The 15,545-nt window shown below is 47.6% G+C and overlaps 1 long non-coding RNA gene across 1 annotated transcript; it reads right to left on the bottom strand.

Moving 5' to 3' along the window:
- Positions 1–1,011: 1,011 nt before the first annotated feature.
- Positions 1,012–2,518, bottom strand: LOC143434909 (uncharacterized). The gene is made up of 2 exons (XR_013104764.1): positions 2,033–2,518; positions 1,012–1,477 (listed from the first exon to the last, which is right to left on the bottom strand). It is a non-coding gene; the product is annotated as an uncharacterized LOC143434909 (long non-coding RNA).
- Positions 2,519–15,545: the final 13,027 nt, after the last annotated feature.

Raw genomic sequence — 15,545 nt, 5'->3', positions numbered from 1 at the left:
TGCCACACATTCCACACACATACACATACCACTTATACACATATACACCCCATACACATTCCACACACATATACATATCATTTACACACATATACACACACCCCACACATATATGCATACTCATGAGTGAACTCATGCAAAGATATTGTGTCTCTAGCCTGAAATGAGTGATGAACTAGGGTAGGTGCTGTGCTGAGTAATGCTAGGGTAGGTGTTGGACTGAGTGATGCTAGGGTGGGTGCTGTGCTGAGTGGTGCTAGGTTGGGTGCTGTGCTGAGTGATGCTAGGGTGGGTGCTATGCTGAGTGATGCTAGGGTGGGTGTTGGACTGAGTGGTGCTAGGGTGGGTGCTGTGCTGAGTGATGCTAGGTTGGGTGCTGTGCTGAGTGATGCTAGGTTGGGTGCTGTGCTGAGTGATGCTAGGGTGGGTGCTGTGCTAAGTGATGCTAGGGTGGGTGTTGGGCTAAGGGATGGCAGAAGTGGCACTGAAGTCAGTGCTGAGAGGCTGTTGCTTAATCAATTGCTAACAGGGTGGGTACTGAACTGAATCCTGGCAGGGTGGGCCCTCCAGGCAAGTTTCCGTGCTCTCTAGGGAATTGTCCTTGCCTGGGGGAGCCTTGAGCCTCCCAGTCCCCTGGGTCTACATGTAGCAGAGGGTAGACACAGCTGGTGTTTGGGACTATGCTTTAGAATTTGCCAAGCCCCAAATGTTTCTTGCCTAAGGAAGAGTGTCCTTTCTCGGTGCCCTGGATTCCTCTGAGTTTAAGGAGTGATCTCATTTAAATGGCTTGTTGTTCTTCCTCCTAACCCACAGGCAACTATTAAGACACAGGCAGCAAGGAAGACACCCCCAGTTTCAGTCCCTAGGGCTCTGTGGGATGGACACTGAGGTGAACTGCCTCCCATGAAAGACTCGGAAGCAGAGAGGATGATTCCAGCAGTGAAGCACAGTGTATGTGGCTTTGTGGTCTGTCTTCACACCACACCTGACAGCAGTGTAAATTCTTCTAACTCAAGGAACACACAGCCTTTATTTGAGACAAGTCAGTAGAATGGAAGAGCTAGCAGACTCCTGAGTACCTTCCTGAGTAAAGGTTGAATGAATAAATGAATGGATGAATGAATGAATGAATGGGCTCACTGTATTAGACATTAGCATCTTTTTTTGAGGTGTAGTCTCATGCGCTATGTAGTCAAGAATGACCTGGGGTTCCTGATCCTCCTGTCTCCCAAGTGCTGAGATCACATCTTTGTTTCCACACATATGGCTTAGGTGGTGCTAAGACTTGAACCCGGGGCTTCCTGCATGCTAGGCAAACACTCAGCCAACCGAGCTGTATTCCCAGACATGGTCATTAGCAGTTCAGAACCTTCTGCCAGCCTTGTTAGCTCCACGGGATCTCTAGATGTACAGAGCACTCAGTGAGGGGCTTACAGGATCTTCTCCAACCCTCTGTATTGGCTATACTCCAGGAGTTCTGTAAGAGGCAGGAGAAAGATGTATATATAACTTTCTATGGACACATAAAGACATACATACACAGATACATATACACACATACACACACAGATACATATACACACATACACACAGATACACACATAGACACAAAGATACACACACAGATATATGCACACATAGGCACACAGAGATATACACACACATAGACACACACAGATACATACATTCACAGACACACACAGATACATACAGAGACATACCAGATACTTACACACACAGACACACACAGATACACACAGATGCATGCACAGACCCACATAAATATATACACACGCAGACACATAAAGATATATGCATACACAGACACACACAGATACACACACAAAGACACACACAGACACACATAGATACATATACACGCAGACACAAAGATACATACATACACAGACACTCACAGATACACACACAGACACACACAAATACATACATACACACAGATATATACACAGACACACATACAGACATACAGATACACACACACACACACACACACACACACACACACACACACCTTGTGCCTCTAGCCTCTGGGAAATCCACTGGCTAATTAATTCTCTCAGGCAACTTTCTGGCCTAGGCTGGCACTGGTAGAGCACAATCTAAAATGGGTTCAGTTCAAGTTGGCAGCTGCAGGCATCGAAGGTTTCACATGTGTGGGGCAGATGTGGCGCCTCTGGGAACTCACTTGCTGGTGGGCAACAAATCTGGAGAAGAGCCCAACTTCTTTTCTTTAACTTTCCAGATCTGAGAGCCCATCTGGATTCTTCCTCAGGGTTCCGAGGCATCTGGGAGGCAGCAGTGGAAGGGGACAGTTGCACACACTGTTTCTGTGTCTGCTTTGTGCCGAACCCTCTCCACTGTGTTATCTTGTGTAATACCCACAGGCCCTTGCCAGTGGGGCACGCTGTTCCCTTTTCACAGTGAGCAAACAGTAGCTCCCAGATGCTAAGTGACAAGTGACAGTATCGCACTGAGTGAACTGAGACAGGCTTTAGTAAGGGGTGACTTGGGGACTTGGGCAGTAGCCAACATCTCCAGGGACAAAAGGTCTTTGTTTTCTTAAAACTGTCACCTAGCCAGGCCTGGTGGCACAGACCTGAATCAAGTTGCTTGGGAGACTGAGGCAGGAAGACTGCATGTTCAAAGTCTGCCTAGGCTGTAGAATAAGCTTATGGTCAATTCAGAAACTTAAAGAGACTCTGAAGGCCTGGGAATATGGACCAGTGGCATAGCATTGCCTAAAGGCCCTGGGTGTCTCTCTCTCTCTCTCTCTCTCTCTCTCTCTCTCTCTCTCTCTCTCACACACACACACACACACACACACACACACACACTTGAAACAAAACAAACAACTCACTTACCCAGAAAGGCCAAGCAGGGTAGAGTCCCCAAATTGAGCCTGGCACCACAGGACCCCAAACACCCCCACAGCACTTAAAGTCACCAACTTCTAAAAGCACCCACACAATTCGGGCTAAACCCTGGGTTCCCATTTCAGTTGACTTTGAAATATCCAGGGAACAAGGCCCAACTTATTTTTAAGTTCCAGCTAATGTTTTTCAGGCTCCAAATTATAGACTACTCGTGTCTAATGGGGGCTGTCTGGATGCAGGATGCTTCCCACAGGCCACTCTGGCTTCCCTACTGGATCTATGATATGCCCTTGTATTCAGGACAGTCATGGATTTGGGTCTGCATGGGAACACGTGTTCAGAGACCAAAAGGTCACCAGTGAACATTGTGTCCCTGAGAACTATAAAAAAAAAAAAAAAGAAAGAAAGAAAGAAAAGAAAAAAGAACAAGACATAATTATGTTCAGGAATACAGAACTGTAAACAGGTGAGGCTCCTCCATCCCTGCCACCACATGGGTTAAGTGCCCCTGGGAGAGATGCATACGCACAGACCTGGAAGTTTCTGAAAATCTTCACACCCATCACTCCTCTGAGCCTTGTGTTTCACTGAGCCTCTTTGATAAATAAAGAACCCAATCTGATAGATTTGGGGGTCACCCAAGGCCCAGATCCGGTCACAAAGATGGACGACTTGGTTGTTCCCTTTCAGGTCTAAAGTCATCTACTTCATGACTTGTGTTGCCTCTCCTCAGGACAAGAGGCTGAAGTGTCATGGTCAGGTTCCTGACCTAGAATGCAGCCTCAGGATCCCAAGAACAGGGGCCTCCGTCTGCCAGATGCCCCGTGGCAGCCACAGTGTCCCCTTGGATGAAGGGAGGTGCATCCGTGGCAACCCTATGGAAAGAAGTGGCTTCTGGCAAGCTGTGTGGAAGGTCACTTGGTAACAGTGTGGTTAGTGTGATGGGGAGGAGGCGGGGAGAGGCAGAGCCCTGGCTGAGCAGTGCAGGCTCTATGATCCCCACTCACAGTAGAGGAGGGATGGCTCCGTGGTGGAGTGTGGGAAGGGGACAGTGGGGTACTTCCGGAGACCAGTGTTCTTAGGGTGTAGCTGTGCACAACCTGGTGACTGTCACCTGTGTGCAGTATATAGTCAGTGGCCTCAATGCTGTTCTTAGCCGTATAGCTCATGGTGCTACTGCCCTGGCTGTGGCTAGTCAGGTGCTGGCTAGGACAAGGCTCCTCATTTCCCATGGTTCTCAGACTACCTCAGGGATGGCTCCATGGGGCTGTAATCTCAGGAAACTACCTGACAGTGTCCTCATTGGAAAGAGTCCCATGGTGCCCTATGGTACAGAAGGCCTCAGTGCCTATAATTCTTGCTGCCTGGGCGGATACCTCTGATCTGCCCCATCCACTCAGCTTCTTCAGCTCCAAGATTCTCTGTTTGTTGTGCTGATACCCAACAGACAATTCGGTATTCTTCCAAACAGCTGGTCCTCAGACAGTCCTTAAGGGAGTAATCAGCACCTCAGGATGCACTAGATGTACCTCCTGGGGGTAGGCATGCTATTTTTCTTCACGAGGAAGTATGTGCTCATGGAATCAGTATGGGTGCTGCCGAAGAGGGCCAAAAAATAAATAAATAAACAAAACAAAAACCACTCCTTTCTTCTTTACCCCAAGACTCCCTCTTACCTCCTAATGTCAGCTGGGAGAGTAGCTTGGCTGAGGGGAGTAGCTGGCTGAGGGAGTAGCTGGCATCCACTAGGTTACCTGCTTCACCTTCTGCCATGCGTCAAGGCCTTTTCAAGACAAGATGGGTAACAAGGAAGAGAATGACCTAGAGGGTGGACTCCACACAACGTATCCAGCATATTCTGGCTGGGCTTACTGATCACTGTGGACCTGGAGGGCCACAGAGAATGGCCACAGGAGCATGGCTCAGCATGTGTTCAGGACCTCTCAGGTCTTAGAAGCTGACACCTAGATACCATGTGGCCTCCTTGTTCTTCAGAGAGGTTTCACCATCTTTCTTTGTTACTCTTTTCCTCTGTTCCCCCTATCCTTTCCCCCTCATCCCCACAGCCTCTCACCCACCCCCACTTTCCCCAAGTTGTCTCGGGGCTGTTCCCACCCTGCCACAATTGCAGCCTTCACAGAAACCACCCTGGCCCCACCCACCTCGGATCCCGGAGCACCCAACTTCTCCCAAAGAGCCATTTCACATCTGAGATCCCCCACACGAATGTGGGGTTGGCAGAGCGCCATCTTTCTGACATACGTTTCCTCTTCCTTTGCAGTTAAAAACCCTTGACCGCGAGAGCGACCTCCACACATGCTGTAATAGAAGCTTGCACAATTGGGCTAGAGAACAGAGTCTGGGGGCACAGGGTGGGCACTCTTTTCCACACCCCTGTGAGACTCCATTCTATGAAGCAGAAGTGAGGGCAGGTAGAACTTGTAGAGCAGAGGCATCAGGAAGTAGACAACACAGGACCAGCCTTTCCTCACGAGGACATAACTCGCTGAGTGCCCCAGCCCTAGGCTGGGAAGAGTTTCCCATCTCAGGACTTTTTAGTTTGAGGTGGTGTCTCACATCATCCAGACTAGCTTTGACTTCAAGAATGACAAACTTCTGGCCCCCCTGCCTCCACTTGGCAAAATTCTGGGATTACAGTTGAGTAACCCTACAGCCAGTTTAGATTCCTGGCTTTGCAGGATACACTTCAGCTATTTAGCCTGGTGTCAAGGTCATGCATTCCCCGCAGTGGTCAGAACTTAGACTGTAGGCACCTAAATCCAGGCTGCTTTACTTCTCACTTTCAGATCTTGGCTGTGTTATTGAGCCTCAGTTTCCTTGTCTGTAAAATGGCCATAATAATACTTTATAAGGATTAATTGAGTTTACGTGCAGTAAGCTTTTAAAACAGCACCTAGCACCAGGTCACCAGTGTGACCAGCTACCTGGATTCTCTTTCTGTCCGTTGCTACTTTGTACAGTTTATTCTGGCATAATTGACATCCTCAAAGTTAGGATGGTTCACCTCGGACTTGTGTATACTGTGCCTTGCTCCTTTCCCAGAACTAAGTGGTAGTATCTCCCATGTCCATCCACTGCTCGAGAGAAGGCCCTACTCAGAGCAGAGGCATTCAGCTAAAACAGAATGGAGGCTCTCATAGTCAGAAGGTAGTGACAGTTGTTCTCAGGAGTGATGGCTTGTCACATGTTATTTATTGGAAATCAAACCAAGGTTTCCCTCAGCTACAATGTGTGCTGACTTGGGGGTGATCTCCCAGTCGCCTCATGGGAAATGACCTGCTGCCTCACCTGCTGCTCCAGATTCCCTGCCTTCCACACCAATCACTGCAGTGGCATCCATGTACAGGGCCTGCTCAGTGGACAGTAGTGACCTCTGTTCAGCTATGTGGGTGTCTTTGTAAGAACAGCCAAACCTACCTGTCATTTCACCATGTCTGTGGAAACATGACTGATCCGAATGACCTTAGGCAAACATGACCTCACTGGGTAGATAGAGCGTGAACACAGCTGATGTGCCCTGGCCACTCCATCTGGTCGTAGGCTGCAGGGAGGACATTGCCACTTGTTCTTGGATTGCTCTCAGCCAGAACCAGCAACCTACGTCATCTGTGCACACCTAACCTTCTGAATACATGAATGAGTGAATCTCCTCTGGGTAGCTCTGGCCTCTAGCAACCTCAGGGAAACATGGCAGGACCCTGTATCTTGTTTATATTTCAGTGTGAAAACCTTGTAGGAGATGCAGAAGATACAGCCCCAGACTCAGCCTTGCTGGGACAGACTTGTAGGGATGGTTGTCCTAGAAGCCTGGCTTCTCTATGGGACCCAAATAGAGGGCTCTGAAGAGAGGTGCAAGCTCTAGAGTTTAAAGGGTCAGATTCAGACCATGTATCCCCCATCCCCACCTACTCAATACCCCCAATCCCCACCCCTGTCAGAACAGAATAAAGTTCCAATGTCCCTTGCCAGTAAATGACTCCCCTTGAGAGAGGCCACCTTGAGGGCATTATTCATGCTAGCAGTAACAGACAACACAAGCGGAGAACAGCTCTTCACAAAGTCCTGTGTGGGCCCTGTTGTCATGTGAGGTTCCTCACAGAATGATTGTCTCATGTAGTGCCCCCAGCAACCAGACGGGAACAATACTACACCTTTCTCTTCCCAGCAAAGGCAGCCCAGGTCCAGCTGCATGAAGTCATCATCAGAGCTGAACAACAGATCTAAGTGCCGAGTTTTGGTTCAGATTAGGCTACCCGAGGCTAAGCCCAGTTTTCTCCTGATACCCCATTAGGCTGGAGCTCAATGGAAAAAGAGTTTGCACAGGGGCATGAGTTCAGTCAGATCTAGATGAGGAAAAACGTGGCTGAACTCTAGATGAATCTCAGGAAGATGGCTGTCCTCGTCTCACGGTGGGGGGCTAGCTCCTCATGAGAACCAGATCCTGTGAAGTGGGAAGAGGAGGTCATGGATAGCTTTGACTCCAGACCATGCCCCCATGCTGCTGGCTGCCCTCCTGTGAGAGGAGCTGTCAGCTTTCTACCTCACAGACATCACTTTTCAAACACCAGTTCTCACATGGGCACCCGCTTTCTTTGGAAGATTGCAAAAATTAAATCGTTTTTAAGCAACAAAGCAACGCTCTGGGGTTTGCCATGAGCTTGTGAAATGAGCGGAACTTGGCGGTTGGTTTCTCCCTCATCCGTCGTCTCTGGGGGCCCAGGGAGATTCGAGTTGGCCCTTTACTCTCTCTTGTCTAGAGCTGATCTTGCCAACGAGGGCCTGGCTATTGCCTCATGAACTAAGTTCTAGGGAAATGGCCCCCATACTGGGTTCTTGGGCTGCTTTCCCTCTGCTCCTGGTTGGGGCAGGAGATTAAAAAGATCAAGATATCTGGTGGTCTCCAGCTGTGTTTTGGGTCAACAGGGTTAGACTCAAAGGGGGACATACCTGAGCAGCCAACTCTACCTGTAGGAGTTCACTCACTCTTCTCCTAAGTGAAACCAGGGATCCTCCAAGGGCAGAAAGAACAATCTGGTGGATGATTCTGTGCTCTGCAGAACATGCCTTCTGTGAACCCATGCCTCTGCCACCACTGGCTAGATTTACACATCTAAGTCAAAGATATAAGGCTGGTGTGTTTATAACACCTCTATACCCTTAGCTGCAGGCTCAGGTTTATGCAGTCAGGTCCTGGCTGGTGCCAAGGTAGTAGGACAGACAGACAGAGTTCTTTCTCACTGTGCAGAAGCCTGGACATTAATAGACATTCCTCTTAATAAGCGGGCTGACATGGATCAAAGGGCCAAAAGGGCACCTGGTCCTCAGTAGTGTGGCAATCTCCTTACCTTTTCCTAATCCAGAAACTTAAAGTAGCATCCAAGGGAGAACCCTGGGCTCTAACTCTGTTCGACCCTCTGCCAACTGTCAGCTCTGTACTCTCTCTTCTTTTGCACAGGGGTGCTGGTAACATTGCTCTTAGAACTGTCATGAGGATTAAATGGCTTTTAACAGAAAGCCTAGAACAATCACCGAGGACATGGATGGGGTTGGCATCGCTGATATTACTGTGATTACATCTCTGCTGAACACAACGTGAGTTGCCTGGGCCATTCATTCTTGAGAGTAAGTTGTGGATTAAACAAGAACCCATCCCAGGGCTTGGTTGAGACTCAGACTTTCTCATTGTAACTGTCCCCAAAGAGGCTTGGGAATCTTTGTCATTAGAGCCTTGAAAATATGTTAAAGAATATGGTAAAGGAAATTGAGTTGCAAAAGAAGCAAGCCCTCCAATTAGGGTATAACCCCAGGGTCACTGAAAGTAGAAGAGAGAGGGTCTTATGGGGATGGCTCATATGTAAGGAGCTTATCACATGCCCATTGTATCAGTACAGGGGAGACAGATGAGCAGATCCTCAGTGAGAGACCACCAGTGCAAAGAGGACTGCCCAGGACTCCCCAGGACCTCCCAGGACTCCCCAGCCCTCTCTATCATCTGCTGGTCCTATCGATGTTCTGGAAAGCTCTCCCTCCATGTGGATAGAGATAAGCCATGGAACCTAGCTATTTCTTTGTCTTCTGGGCTCCCCATCTTCAGAAGCTGCAAACACAAGAGAGCTATGAGACCTGTCCCAGGAACCCCAACCCTAGACCACACACCTTTACCAATCAAGACCCTCTAACATCTGGCTTGTTCTCAAAGGTGCATTCTTTCAGTTCAGTTCAGTCCATCGCTCTCCTTTCTCCTCCCAGTGTGCTCATGTTAGAGAACAAGAGGTTAAGAACTACTCCCCACAGGAAATGCCTTGGCCAAGGTGTGAAGGGACCAGGCAGCTGGCTCTGCCTTACCTCACTTCTTGGCAACAGAGCCATGAGGCTCAGTCCCCACTAACCCACAAGAGACATTTTACAAGTTCCCCAGCCCCTCCCACTCTCACCAACCTCAGCTCTGACTCTTGTCATTTCTTTATTTCTTTCTCTGTTTGTTTAATTTCTGAGACAGGACCTCACGTAGCTCACTGCATGATGGGGACAACCTTTATCTTTTGATCCTTTCTCCTTCCCGTGTAAGAAATACAGGTATGTATTGCCACACCAGTGTATGTGGTGCTAGGAACTGAACCCTGAACCCAGGGCTTCATGCACCCTAGGCAACCACTCTACCAACTGTATCCAATGTTTTCTTTCTTTTTAAAGCACACACACAGCCCACATGTATACACACAAACAAGTACATACAAGCACATGTACATACACACATACATATACACAAATACACACACACATGCACACATGTATGTACATACATGCACATGCATACATACACTCAAATACACACACACCACACACACATACACACCATACATGCACACACATATATATGCACACACATGCACACACACATGCACATACATGAACAGATGTACACACACATGCACATATGTGCATGCACACGCACATGCACACACGCACGCACACACACACTGCATCTGCTATTTTTATAAGTCTTATTACCCTGGATATTTTATACTGGGCCTGCTAAGGCAGAGTGAGAGCAGGGAGAAGAAGCATTGGGGTTGGTGGGGAGAGACATGTTGGGGCCACCAATGTACTGAGGCCACATTTAAGAAGACCATGCTTGTTGAGGGGAAGGGTGCCAGCCAGGAAGCCTTCAGACATTTGACATACTCTTTTCGATTCAGGTCAAAAATACCCACACTTCCTGCTCCTCTGAGGGGTGTGCACAGAATGTAGCCAACTCACCAAGGTGGTTTGCAAGGGGGCCTATCGTCAGGGCATCAAAGCCAGTTAGACCCGCGTGTTAGTTTTTCCACTCTCAGCTATGCAGCTCTAGAGGAGCTGACTGCTTAGACCCAGTGTTTGTTTTCAGTGCTGAAAGTGAAGGATGAATTAACTGTGCCTAAGCAAGTAAGAAAAAAAAAAAAAAAAAAAAAGAACTCGGAAGAGGGAGAAAAACAGTGTAAACAATACAGGGGATTGAGTTTCAAAGCCCTTATTTTCGAAAAGTTTAATGATATTTCCACTAAAGCCAAACTGTCAAAACACCGGGCTGGGTGATCTGCCTGCTTTGAAAAGACATTAGCTCCTTATGTAAAAGCCAGTAAGTGAAACTCAAGAGGCCCGAGCAGCCGGGGAGGCTGGCCTCTCTGAAGAGCTCCTGTGCCACCCCCATCACCCCTGAATGACTCTTTAGATCTTGGGCTGTGAAGTGGGAAATTGGATGCAGAACAAAGAGAAGGCAGAAAGCCTGTGTGAATAGAGAAGAGTTAAAAATCTCAGGCTGGGCTGTGGCCAGGGGCATTGTGGGTGATGGCTGGTGTCAGAGCAGAGATGGTCGGACCCATCATCTAAATGGGAATGTCAGAGGGGATAGGAGGCTGTGTGCTGGCTCTCTTCCTGAGACATACCCTGTGCTGTCTCTTCCTCCTGGGAAATGTGGGGTGTCTCTTTTCCTCCTGAGGGGTGCAGGGTACCCTGTTTCTTCTGAGAGCTTCACTCAGGGTGTATCTGGGCTGCTCAAGGACATGCTTCCCTTTGGGGTCTGTCCTGGCTCTCAGTTATGGGATTAGCAGGCCATGGCTCTTCTTCCAGACTAAATTTTATCTACATCTTTAGAGAGAGAGAGAGACAGAGAGAGAGAGAGAGAAAGAGAGAGAGACAGAGACAGAGACAGAGAGACAAAGACAGAGAGAGACAGAGACAGAGACAATGACAGACAGACAGACAGACACACAGAGACAGACAGACAGACACAGAGACACAAAGAGAGACAGAGACAGACAGACAGACAGACACACACACACACCCTTGTTGATTTCACCTTTGCCCACCATTTTCCTATTCTCCAATCTGCCTTTCCTTCAGATCTCTAAAATGGTCTAGTTGCTAGCTCAGAAATTCTAACTTCACTCCTTTGAGGTCTGCAGATGTTTTAGATTCCAAAGCCATGCACCTACAAAGCAATGCTTACACTCAATGAAACAAATATTGGCATATATTATATACCATGTTTAGGGTTGGAGAGAGCAGACCCAGTTTGGATATTCAGAACCCATGCAAAGCTGGATACAGCAACTCATCCCTCTGTAATCCCAGCACTTCTACAGGGAGATGGAATCAGAAGAAGCTCCAAAATCTCATGGGCTGCCTGGGAGGCATATGCAGTGGTGAACAAGAGAGACCCTGCCTCCAACAAGATAGGAGAGGGCTGACTCTAGAGGCTACCCTCTAACCTCCACAAGCACACTGTGGCATATGCATGTCTGTACACACATCATGCACACTTGTGCACACACACACACACACACACACACACACAGTAAAACGAAAGATTCTCAGCTGTATCTGAACTTCAAATAAACAAGTCATTTTCTTTTTCAGTTCAGATACATGCTGCGTCTCATAGCTTGAAAGCAGAACCCTTGCGATATTAGGATCTGCCTCAAGCCAACTGCATCTCAAACTGGGCATCCTGGGCTTTTGTTTTTGAAGTCTGGCAGACTTTCTGGGGTTTCTGTATTCACAGCATGCATGTAAGTAGATCTAAGGAGACTCAAGTTCAGCGGGGAACTATTCTCTTTCTAGGATCCTGGTTAGATGAATCCACAGGGGCCTGTGTCCCCTCTTTGCTCCTGCTTTGTGTCTGGGTGCACTTTTGGATTAGTTACTTTTCTGACAAAAGCAACTCATGGGAGGGAGGATTCATCTTGGCTCAAGGGCTGAGACTGTGCAGGTATGGCAGGGTCCATGGCTGTAGTGTGCAGCTGGCTCTTCACATCTCAACAGACCAGGGAATAGGGACAGTGGAAAGCTGGTGCCTCAGCCTGGCTTTCACTTCTTCCCTTTGCTCAGTCCTGGACTCTGGACATGGGATGGCACTGCCCACATTCAGGACTGGTCTCCCTCATCTCGATTAATCTAAAGGTTCGCTGCAGATGTCCTAGGTGTTTCATAGTCCACTGAAGTTGACAGCAAAGGTCAGTCATGACATCTGTCTACTTCCCAGTCATAGCACATTTGATGACTGGTTGTAGACCTGACATCCTCTCTGGGGGTTGGGGGTGATACATGTTGGTGCATCTGTGAGTCCTGCATGTTGCAGGTGCCACACCTGTGAGCAGAAGCAGCAATCTGAGAAGTATAGAGCTGATCTAGCCTTTCACAATCCATGCCCAGGTAGCAAAATCACCAAGTCACCACCTAGACATGTCTGGGAAGGCAGGAAGCTATCATACAGCTCACACAATGACAGCTATGTCTCTTCTTATTCCAGTTGAGACATCTCAAGAAATTCCCTGTTTGAGGCTGGGTAGAGAGCTGAGCCAGTTAAATGATTAAAGGCCAGAGTTCAATCCCCAGAACCAAGTTTTTAAAAAAAAAAAAAAACAAAAAAAAACAAAAAAACAACAACAACAACATTGTGGTAATCCTAGCATTGAGGAGATGGAGACAAAGGGATCCTTAAGATTCCCTGACCTTCAATTAGTGTGTCTCTGGCTGGTGAGAGATCCCATCTCAAGAAAAGGTAGATAGGCCACAAGGAAGGACATCCTGAGGTCAGAGGTCACCCTCTGACCTACACGTACACATATATGCATGCACCCATAAACACAGAGATACATACTCTCACACATACACAGAGAATTTTCTCTTGGGAAATCGGTGGGAAGGGATGACTCCCTGAATTAAATGTGGCCAGCTCTTGTTCCAGTATACTGCTAGTAATCAGCTGAAAGGGCAGATTGGCCAGTCCCCAACCCTGGTACTGAACAGCATGATTAGCTGGCACTGGACAAACCGCATAGGTGAGCACAGGGATCTCAAAAAACAACCAAAAAACAAAACAAAACAAAACAAAACAACAACAAAAACAATAACAACAACAACAAAAAAAACCAAAACAAAACCATGGGCCAAAATTTTGCCAAGCCATTGACTCAAGACATCTTTATCCTGATCCTCTGCCATTCCTCCTTCCATTTCCTTCCTTAGACAGAGATATCCCATTTCCAGGTCTCTAAGATTTTAAAGGAGGTCACTGAGGGCCCTGCTGCCCCATAAGTCATGGGAGATGGACGATGGACAGAGGACTAAGACTGAACTCAAATCGGAATCAGCCATCATGTTTCAGCATCCGGAGTGCTCCAGTGAGGTATATGCCACCATGTTTGCTAAAACTGGGCATTTGAAAGTTGGCACATAAAGCTTTAACATATTTCTGAGTTGCCTGTAGGAGCTATCAATACATGTCTATATCGTGTGATGCTCACATCCAGATAAGTGAATCTCCTCAATCAGGAGACATTTCTTTGGGATAAAAATATTAAGAGTCCTCTCTCCCGGCTTTTTATTTTAAAAAGTATGTTGTATGTCCTCATAGTCTATGATTGTCACCTCAAGGATTTGTTGATCAGTCGAGTGTGTGTGTGTGTGTGTGTGTGTGTGTGTGTGTGTGTGTGTGTTTGGCACAGGCTTATCCACACATATGTGCAGGTATAGGGGTCAGAGGTCAATGTCTTCATTTGTCACTCCATTCTTCGTTTTAAGATAGAGTCTCACTGAACCTGGATCTCACCAGCTGTTTAGACTGGCTGGAGAGCAAAGCTTCAAAATCCTTCTTTCTTCAGCTCCCCAGCACGGAGTTACAAAGTACAACTGAGCTCGGCTCTTTACTCAGATCTTCAGGACTTTACCTCTGAACCATTCTCTACCTTCATGTTCCAGGGTTCACTGGGGAACTGGAAGCCCACACCACGTACCACCACACACCTGAGCCTAATGCTTCACTAATGTGCTGATGCTGACTGAACGGCCACTGTGAGCTTGGCACTGCATGGAGTGTGGGGTGTGGCAGTAAAGGGATACAGTGGCCAAGAGAAAGAGATTCAGAAAGCTCTCGTCTCTACGTTGGGTTCCTGATGGCTTCAACCCCTCTCACCTTCACTTCTCAGATTTCCAGGGAATTCTGAGTAACTGTTGACACACTGTCTTGGCAAGCTTCCTCTTAGATCTTAGTGAGGCTGTACTGGGGCATGCAGGACTGCCCTGGGGTCTGTGAGCTGATGCTTCTGTAAAAGGGGAGCCAGCACCTCTGCTGAAAACTTTGCCCAAGGCCTGAGGTCAGTTAGGAGCATGAATAAGACAGGCTCACCCACAAGATTGTTGGCTCATTGCTGGCAAGTAGCAAAATCCCTCCTTCAACAGTGTTCACAGTGCCCAAGGAAGGTTCTTTAAAAGCAACTAACTGTTCAGCTCCTTCCACTCTGGCAGCCAGGACAGAGAAGGTAAATAAGCCTGTTTATGCTCCTTATGTGGTACAATTGAGAATCCAGCCCTGTAGAGAAACCATTTCCTGAACCTACGGGAAGGATCAGAGGGGAAGGATGGTGACCACTGATCATGATGACTGAGGGACAGGGGAGATTCCCTTCTGTATGTGGTACACTAAACCAGTGATGCCACTCCTACACACATGCTCTATTCACAGCATCCAAGAAATGGAGTCACCCTAGATGCCCATCAACTGAGGACTGGATAATGAAAATGTGGTACATACACAATGAAATTTTATTCAGCCACAAAGAACAGTGAAATTATGGAATTTTCAGGGACTTAGGTAGCTCTAGAGAGTATTATATTTGGCTAGGGGACCCAGACTCAGAGGATCACATGTTGGTCTCTCATATATGGATCCTAACTGTTAATGTCTGTCTGTGTGTAAATAAAGAGATGAGGAAGTAGATATAAACTTTGAAATTAGAAAAGGGACCACAAGGGGGGAAGAAGGGGAAGGGCACACATCATGAAAGCAGAAAGGATGCTGGGAGCAGGGGGTACAGAGCAGGAAAAGTATGGGGGAGAAAAAGAGAACCAAAAACAATTTCATTAAAAAAATTCCATAAAGAGTCATAATTCTCTGTATAAAACAAAACCAGGTAAGGTGGTGGTGGTATGTGCCTGTAATCCAGGACAAAAGGTTATGAGTTTGAGGCCAGCCTGGGCTACACAGTGAGTCCATATCGGAGAACCATGTATAAATGTGGCTCAGTGTTAGAACACTTTGCTACCCAGCCTGGGCTACACAGTGACTCTGTTTCAGAGAACCAGGTACTA

This window comes from Arvicanthis niloticus, chromosome 18 (assembly GCF_011762505.2).
Source record: "Arvicanthis niloticus isolate mArvNil1 chromosome 18, mArvNil1.pat.X, whole genome shotgun sequence".
Lineage (NCBI taxonomy): Eukaryota > Metazoa > Chordata > Mammalia > Rodentia > Muridae > Arvicanthis > Arvicanthis niloticus.
This window is presented reverse-complemented; position numbering and strand designations above follow the sequence as displayed.